This window comes from Prunus avium, chromosome 1 (assembly GCF_965620075.1).
Source record: "Prunus avium chromosome 1, drPruAviu1.hap1.1, whole genome shotgun sequence".
NCBI lineage: Eukaryota > Viridiplantae > Streptophyta > Magnoliopsida > Rosales > Rosaceae > Prunus > Prunus avium.
The window spans coordinates 16,106,399-16,116,443 of record NC_142284.1 but is presented as its reverse complement, the minus strand read 5'-3'; positions in this window follow the sequence as shown (position 1 = coordinate 16,116,443).

The following is a 10,045-nucleotide window of genomic DNA, read 5'->3' as shown; positions in this document are numbered from 1 at the left end:
AAACTAAAAGGATGATGGATTTATATAGTCTTGTCATATAACAACCCTCCATGAATAGGTTAATTAGCATAAAAAGTAGCATAAATAACCATACGTATACCAAAACTTGGAACAATGAATGCTTAACCTAGATACATGCTTAGAATTAATGTAAAACTTGATGCGATGAATTAATGTCCCACTCCATAACTTTTTCAACCAATCACACACATAATTGTCAAATCTTTCAACCCATCAATCATACATAACACAAGTCTTAAGTCTCAAATATGTTTCAACGCATATATTAATTACATGACAAGTCAAGTCTCAAATGTTTCAAATTAAAGAGAGTAGAGAATGTCTCAAACCCAGCAAGCTTGATTGTACACTTATGAACTCACTCTATAAATTATGTATATACTAAAACTGAATCCAAACTTCACTATTCCTAAGCTGTTCATTGAGAATAGTGATGTTATGTTTTTGCCCATTGATCCTCTTTTATCCTATTTAGCAGTATAGTGAATAGACCAAATTGCCATTCTCTAAAATTTCTTTTCCTACTTTCCCTTTTTGCCCTTGCTCTTTAGCGTCTCTTTGATGTTTCGTTCACTCAGAGGACGCCTCCGTTTCCAATCCATTTCAAACCAGCTTGGTTGGGCTGGTTGGGGGCAACCATGGAAGCTTCGCGTTCGCTGTTGAAGATGCCCCTGGAGCCGTCGATTTCTATTGGGGAGGCACGCTGCGAATCCAACCCTCATTTTGGTCTTCATCTTATCAGTTTTGCCTGGTCCAATACATAACACGCCGCCTCCTCCTTCTCCCATTCCAAAACCCTCATCCCGTATCGGCCTTTGCAAATTCAGCCGCTCAGAAGACTCGACGTTGAGAACTAAGGTATGGTTGCTAAAAGTGACTCTCTATGATTATCTCAGCTTTTGATTGGACTTGTTGATCATTTTGCTCTAGATTTGGATTGTTTGTAGTATTTTTGTTGTTGCTTATGTTCAATTATTCACATGCAAATTGCTCTATTTATTTTTCTTAAGAGTAGCATGCGGTTTGGCAGTGTCTCTTTGGAATTTTGTTACTTAGTATGTTGATTCTAATATTTGTTTCATTTGTGATAGAGGCTTCAAATTGTTGTTGATGTTTCCAAATATTTATATTCATATCTGTTTGGGGCTGTTGAAAATTCACCCGGGCACCTTTCAAAGACACGGGCAGCTAGACTCTTGGAATGTCAGCCGAGCTTTGAGAATGGAATCTCGGTCGGGTTTTTTAGAATGGAATCGCGGCCGGGCTGGGCTCTTGTAGAGTGGCCGCCGAGATTTGAAGAGATGGAGCGGCTGGGTTTTGTTGGAATGCGACCGGGGCTAGGAACTGAAAAATATGGCCGGGCTTAGAGTTTGTTACGGCCGGGACAGCTGGAGCGATCTTGGAAAATCTCAGCCGGATTTTCGAATGGAAGTTGCGGCTGGGGTTTTGTTCGAATGGGGCAGAGTCACGGCTGAATATTGTAATATGGAGCTCAAAGGCAGCTAGAGCGATCTATGCTGGGCAAGGTTGCGGCCGGGCTAATCTGTTGGAGTTTTGCGGCCGGGCATCGTTCGAGATGAGGCCGGGCGTAGTTCGAATTGCGGCTGGGCTTGAAAGTGGCTGGGGCTATGACATTTGTGTGGGCACGGCCAAAACTATTGGGATAAATATGCGGCCGAGTCGTTGGGTTGAAGTTTTGGAACCTTGCCGGTCGAGAATTGGAATACGGATTGAAGGAGTATTGTGGCTGGATATGTGGTTGAAGGGTTTGCAGGGCAAAAATCTAATTGCCTTTCATATATATATATATATATGTAGATGAGTATGAGGGATATTGTGGCTGGAGCCTTTAGGTGGTCTTGCGAATATGGGGCTGAAAGGTTTTTAGATTTTTAGCCACCCTTGCATTACTCTAAGTTTATATATATTATATATAATAAACGAATATAAATATGCGGCCGAGTCTTGCTAGATGGCGGCTGGGATATTTAGTTTGTTTGCAAGCTGGGCCGAAAAGGGTTTTGAGTTGGTAGTTTGATTGACTTATTATATACACATATATTGATATATGCATGAAATCAAATGAGTGGGCTTGTGAGAATACGGTGGCTGGGCTCTTTGAATTGAAACTGCATTGCCCTATTTTATATATATATATATATATATATATATATATATATATGAATTTAATTTAATGTGGCCGGAGTCTTTGGAGCCCTTACAGATTGGTGGCTTATTTATACAACATATATATATGAATGAGTAAGAATGGGCAGCCGGGCTGAGAGTGTTGGCCCTTCTTGTATTGTTTCACATTTATATAATATATGTAATAAAATCATACGCCCAAGTTTAAGCCACCAATTCAAGCCCAGATTTTCGGAGGATTATATGCACGTGACAAAGGCTTTGCAAAGAAAGAAATCAAGGAATTTGATAGTAACTTCGAGTGTTCCAAAAGAGGAAGAATCAAGCATGTCAGAATATTTCAATCAATGCAATCCCACGAATTTAGGAGGGCTTCGTAAGGAAAGATTTTTTAGAAGAGTTGACATTTGGCCATTCAATGGCCAGCCCATGGGTTGACGAGTGCCCTATATAAACCTCACCAAATGAAGACAGAAGACACACAACATCAGACAGACAAACCTATCTTTCGTCTCGCACTTTTCTTTTCCTAGACTTAGGATTTTACTTTTCATGCACCTAGTGTAGCGAGTTCGTCATTTTCTTAGTGTAAGTTTAAATTCTTGCAATTTACATTACCTTGTCATTTAAATTCAAGTTTATTCCAATTGCTTTACTTTTCATTGTTATCGCACTTCAATTAAGTTTAATTTCAAGTTCATTTTACTTTATCGTTCTTATCGCTTTCATTTCGTTCTTGCTTTATTTATTGCTTTGATTCATTTTATCGCACTTTAATTCTCTTATTTACGTTATTTATCTTTCGCACTTTACTTTATGCATTTGTCTTTAAATTACATTTAAGTTTAAGCACATTTACTTTACGCACTTATTTTTCGTTTCATTACGTTTCACCTTCAATCTTCATCTCCATCCACTCCACATCATTTGGTTGCTCACATAAAGCCTTGACCCCGAGGTAGTGAAAGAACCTAGGCCGTGAGGAGGTTCCTTGCTCGGCCGAACAATCGTTTGATTAAAGTCAGATCTCGGACGCAACACATCCATCCACTCACATTCCATTCAAGCCCAAATTCGGGGCTTGGTGGTGGCACGCCTCGCACTCAAAAAAGAAGAAGGACCAAAAACTCCTTCAATCGGCCTACCCGGCCGAAAAGAGGGAAACAATATCCCTTTGATTTCATTTGATATTTTATTTTATTGCATTTGATTAGCTTATTTGTGTTACAGCTATTAATATCTTCATATGATGATGGTTTGATGGATTGATACATGTGATGATTTGAATTGAGAATTGATGAATTCATGATGATTTCAATTGAGTCTATAATCAAATATGTTTTATCATGATGAAATAAGATGCCAAGAAATGATGATGGTAATGACGAATTGATATATTGAGAATTGATTATTTAAATGGATGAGAATTGTCGAATGAATTGATGAGAATGTTAATGATTTAAATTTGTTTGGTGATGAAATCTACTAAATAGATTTCTTTATATAATGATGTTGGTTTGATGATTTGCTTATGTTAGTTTGTTATAAATTATATCATACTTTTAAAATTTAAGAATGGATTGCCCCTTTGTTGTCTATTTGTCAATGACTTTTTTTTTTCTTTTTTCAATGATGCAGGGAGATGCAATTCAAGCAACAATTGGAGAGATTGATTATGACTTTGTGGCTACAAGGATAGAGACTACATGTGTTTATGACATCAGTCATTTTTATACCACAAAGAGCAAGTCGTCATTCTAAGTTGTTCCACATGTTGCATCATTAATCTTCAATGCAAGAACGGTTTTCAAAAAATTATTGAATGTTCAGTCAACAATTCCAACACATTATTTCTACTTTTTTTATTACAACCACCTATCCTTTCGGATAAATGATAATTCAATTCTAACATGTAGCAGTCTGCATACACATACAATTAGTTTTTTTAAATGGCGTTTTGAGTATCCGAGGTTTTACATATTCTAATAATCTTATAATGCTATTTTATTAAATTGAAAGATGTTCTGGGGCGCATCATAATTGTGCAAGATATGGAAATCAAAATGGTTGACAACAAGAGGTTTGAAATAAAGTGTGAAATTCACATTGAGAATATAAGGTAAAACTGTTATCAAAACATTTATAAATTGTCAACCTGTTAGCTTTCTTATTAAAATGATTCTTTTCCTCTATTGCTACAGGAGAGAGAAAATTAGAGTCATTTTGTGGGGGTGACATAGCAAAACTTTCGATGTGAAAGCTTTACAACAGTTTGCCCAGCCTACATTTGTGGTTTTTACAATCCTAAAAGTTAAAGAATTTCAAGGTATGCAATGTGTTTCTCATTCTTTCTATTAATCATTCTTAAATATCTTCACAAAAAGCAAATCTAATCTTCTATTTATCAATATGCATGACAAATTATCTTAAATAGCACCAATTCAAATTTGTTTTTCATCAACCCATATATACTAGAATTGTAATCGTACAAAACATTGTATGATATTTTACCCTCTTTTTTTTTCTTTCTAATATGGATATGCATTTGTCTTTTAACCCGAACTAATAAGCTCTCTTACATTTTTTTTAAAAAAGAAAACAAAACACACAACCAATACAACTTCAGTCATTTTACAAACCTTATAAGAATGTTGCCACCTTTTGCAATGCCACAACTAGTGTCTCAGCAATTAGGCAACTCTAAAAGACTCTATGTAGCTAAATTGAAAGTTTTTGATCTAGACATGTAAAAGGTAAAAGCATCAACGTCCTCCTTTTAGGTTTCCATTACTTCCAATTTAATACACAACCTGACAATTATTAGAAGCAAGAATTATTTCATTTCCCTACCATTTTTCATCTCATAATTGTTTTCATAAAATTAACCAATTTCCTTAAACATGTTGTAGAATACTTTTGTTGTAGGGCGGCCATTACGCTTTTTGATACGCATGGTGGATGATGGTATCAAGCATGTCCATCTTGCTTCAAGTAGCTAAGAACCGTTGCCCACAATGATCAGCTGGTGTGTCCAAAGCACATCATAATAGACCAAGTCCCTCTCCCTTAACAATAGCAGATCCATAAAGCGCAAGGAGGTGCAGCTGCACCTCCCATTGGCGGAAAATGTTTTGGAAGTGGCAGAGATTGCCCCTTGTGCTCTGCATGGAGGTGTTGGCTGCAGTAGGAAGAAGTTGTTGTGTGAGGAAGAAGCTGCTGATCGAGGAAGAAGATGATTTTCTAAACCCTTGTTTTTTCTTAAACGACATCGTTTTATAGGTTGGGTTTTAATAAAATTGTGCATTTTGATTGTTATTTTAAAAGCTTTTTTGTCTTTTCCTTTTTCCAAATCTATTTCTCTCTCCTCCCAATATAATCACACTAAATCCAAAATTCTTTTTTTCCTCAGCCGCAAAGTTACCCAGCATCTACGCATCACCTTTCAAAACTCTGATATTATTTAAATTCTAAAGGTAATTGGTTATCTAATTTTTATTTTTATTTTGCTTTTAGTGCCCGTTTGGCATTGATTATTTAAGGTGATAAGTGATTTTAAAAAAAAATTGGGAAGCCCAACCCGTTTCGTAAACTGTGAGAAAATCACTTATTGTTAAAAATTGCTATGAGATAAATCTATAAGGGAAAGCAGCTAATAAGGTGCTTTAATTTTTTGCTTATGCAGGAATCAGTTTCGAAGAGGCGCTGGGTTTAATGATTATGCAGAAATCAATACCAACAACACTTTTAACAAAAAGTTTACTAAACGCCAAACTATTTTATCTCACAACTGATTTCTCTCACAGCAATGCCAAACTGACCCTTAGTCTTTTAAATATTGCCTCTCCCTTAAAGAATTCCTGGATCCGCCATTGGACCCTTGGAAATATAAATAACAACAATTATTTTCATATATTCTTTCCATGGAGTTTGACCGCAACTATACTTAATATTATAAGATCTCGTAAATTTGAAATTCAGGTTTAAAGTGGGATTGATTGTCGAAGATACAAGCTATGAGGCAAATGTCATGATCATCGGAAAAGCAGCGGAGCAATTATTTGGAATTTCTTGCTATCAGTTGGTAGTTGAAAAAGGTTTTACAAACCAAGAAGAATTCCCAAATGCAATTCTTCAAGTCAGAGGTTAGTACAAACTTTTTCTGCTGCGCTTTGGAGCTATTAAAAATGATTTGAATAGAAGTGATCTCTTGATTCAAGCTGTGTTTAACGACATTGAGTTGCAGCTCGAATCAGGCTCCAGCCCATCTCATCAAGCGTTTGTTCAATATGAAAAGAAAGACACACCTGGCCAAATATTTCCATCCACCCTAAACCCACCGCTCTCAAAAGAAACTTCAACTACACCGCTTATTGCTTCATCCACCTCTTCTCCAAATGAACCCATGTCTATCTCAAAGAAAAAGGCAAGAATTGCTGTCAAAAAAGCGCTTCACTTATCTCATCCGAAAACAAAAAAAACTCAAAACGTAAGAATTTATATGACAATTGACTTCTTCATATCAATATTTACATATCAATTAATATATATACTCATTCTTTTTCTATTCCTTTCTTTTGCATGTATCCAAGTAACGTTACAATTAAGAAGAAAACTGACATGATTCATGCTGCAAAAGTTTTGGAGAAAGATGTATCAGATTATGATGATACCCCACTTATCTCTCTCAAAACCAAGATCGTATCAGGCAACAACATCACTTTTTGATTTCTCTAGCAAGCACTTACGCTCATAACTGTTTTTAACAAAATCGCTTCTTTTTTTTTCTTTTTCTTTTTTTATAAACAATTTCTTCTTCAAAAAACGCTTCTATTACCCAAAAGCACTTCTACACTTTTTTGCCAAACATTATCATAAGAACTTTTAGAAAAGAAGGTAGTTATGTAATCCAGATTGTGCATTTGTCATTTAACTTGGATGTGCATTTATCTATTAATCTATTGGATTTTTTCCCCCAATTTTAAGCTTTTCTATTGAAAGTTTTACTATAATGATACGTGGTTTAACCTTAAATTTTGAAAAGCTTTCCCTTCTATTCATTTGGTGCCTCATGTAGTTGTTTTTTTTTCTTTCAATTATGACATAAATTTGATAGCATTTCTATTATGTGCACTTTTTTCCCATATGGTTGTTTATAGATTGTTACTTCTTATACAGCTTACTTATTCATTATATTATCTTAATTCTGTAACAAATTTGCTCATTAGGTCATTAGGTTATCTTATTTCTATTTGTATATCATTAGGTGGTTGTAGATTATTTAAATTTATATTTGTGTAGTTTATGTTGATGGCCTTAATTCTTTAACGATGGTCATTGTATTCACTAAAATTTTCTCATTTCTCTACACTAACACCTGTCGTTTACCAAATTGATGACAACAGAGTCAACACCCCTTGATTTGATTCTATTAAAGCTCAAGTGTTTTTGCTTAAATCTCTTATACATCTTTAATAAATTGTCACAATTGTCCTCAGTTTGTTTTCAATTGATTTGACAGATTGAACTTATACTTTTGTCCATCAAGTTAATACAATACTTGATATATCTACATTATTGTTTGTCATGTTTGATTTTTTAACTTAATTCTATCATATTAGTTATTGCCCTCACTCAAAAAAAATTCATTCATCAACATTAACACATGGCATTTTCTAACTTTATGGGAACATAGTTAAAACCTCTGCTGAGGAAAAGGAGCATTAGTCGATTCTGCAGCAAAGCCATCAACAACTAGATCCCCTTCGAACATACATCAAAAAGGAAAAGTCCCATTCCACAACCCAATAGCATATATATAAACAGTTGTACAAGCTATTTTGAACAATGCGCAGCTCAAAACTTCTCATGTTTTGATGTTTTTATATCTGCTTTATCTATTAGAATATGCCCAATATTTTAAGATATCAAATAGCATATAAAACATGTTATTAGTTTATCTTTTGGAACTAAAACTTGGAAAACTAACCGCGATGACACTATTTACTTCTTCATGTATATATAAATAGAATGATGTTCCCTGCCTATTTTCATCGCTTTATACACATTTCACACAATGTTAAAAACCACAACATTGCGGGGCCACCTTTTGCTAGTGCATTCCTAATAAAGATGGGAAGCAAGTTTTATATTTAGTGTAAAACTTGATTCGATGAATGATTAAGATGAAACTAATAGGAACTTTGAATAGATATGCAATTAATAAAAATGAATGAACCATGTGATAAATGATCTATGAATGTTCTTAATTTCTTGGACAAAAAATTTGTGTCATTTTTTTCTTCTTCTGAAAAACTTGTGTCATTGAAAGCATGAGCTATTGCATATGTTTACCGCACACCTACTCCACTTATTATCCCTCATTTTACTTTTTTAGTGCAATAGCTTCTTTTGGGTTGGTAGTCTTATGGTGGGGGCTCCTAGTGCTGACATTTGATATGCCTTACCTTATTATCACATGAGGTGACCTAATATTCTTTTAGGCTACTTATTGGATCGTGCTTCGTGCTATTCTCATACATTTCTTCTTTATCCCTCTCTATGTCATTGCATATGTCATTTTACTGGTATTTTGATCTTTAGACTAGTGTTCAAAGAGAATTGGAACGATAACACAATGGTGAATGCGTTGTTTGTGGATGGTAGATGGTTTGGATACCCTTTTATGTGTATTTTATTGGGATTTAAAGATGATGGTGTTGTTAAAAGGACTAAGAACATGTTGTTATTGTTGTGATATTGTATATTTGTATACCTTATGCATGCAACGTTTGAGAAAATATTATTATTATGTTTTCTACATGTGGAAAATTTGGTTAAGGTTCTAATTACAAGGGAGACTGTTGAATTTTTGGCATTAGTTAAACACATAGGCCTCATTTGTTAGGGATGATTAGACTAGACTAGCAAAGTGGCTACAATTCATGTGCAATCAAGGCATAATATGGATATTGTTGTCTAACTTGGAGGATAAAAGAGGACTATTCATAAGAGGTTGATGACTAAAACTTATCCCTTCTAATCCCACATCAACCTCTTACAAATAGTCCCCATTTTCCCTCCAAGTTAGGCAACATACCCATGTTATGTTTTGAATATATGCACATGAAATGTAGGCATTTTGCTAGTCTAGTGTAGTCTAGTCTAATTCTTCCTATCAAACAAGCCCTTAATCTTCCAGTAGGGGGTAGTTTAGTAAGTGGGCCGGACATTTGAGGGATGTCGGACATGCATAGGACCTCTCCAGAGTTCCTAGGGGGAATTTGTGGGCGGGTCATATGGTTTTTGCTAAAATATTTAAGATGGATTGGGGAAGGTGCATAGGAAGTGGATGTGAATGTAAGTGAAAAAAGTGAGTGGATTAGGACTTGCACAGATGATGAGTTTGGGGTTTGGTTGGGGGTATCCATGAATGGAAATTGGAAGGTATGTTTTGCTTCTTTGTATTTCGATTATGAAAGGGGGGAGAAAATGGGAGAGAGAGAGAGAGAGACATCAAGAGAGAAAAAAAATAAGAGTGGTGGGTAGGTTGGCCTTGGTGGTATGAGCAGCGGATTGGTGGCTTGGTGGGGGCTAGCTAGTGTCGAGGATGGAGTGTAAGAAGGGAAGTTGATGGGATTTCTAATTTTTATGATTTTTTTTTTATAGCTATGACTTTCTAGGAGTTGTTGTGTAGGTTAATTTGGGTGGTAATGATTTGTTTCTTCAAAAGCTCGACGATCATTTTCCCGTTGCATGAAACTTGTCTTTACTTCAATTCAGAAGGCTCTGATTGCATTTCCTTAAACTAAACAACCATTTTTGGATACATGTGTTACCGTGCTCTTCACTTAAAGGCAAGATCCCCGGTCAGTTTATT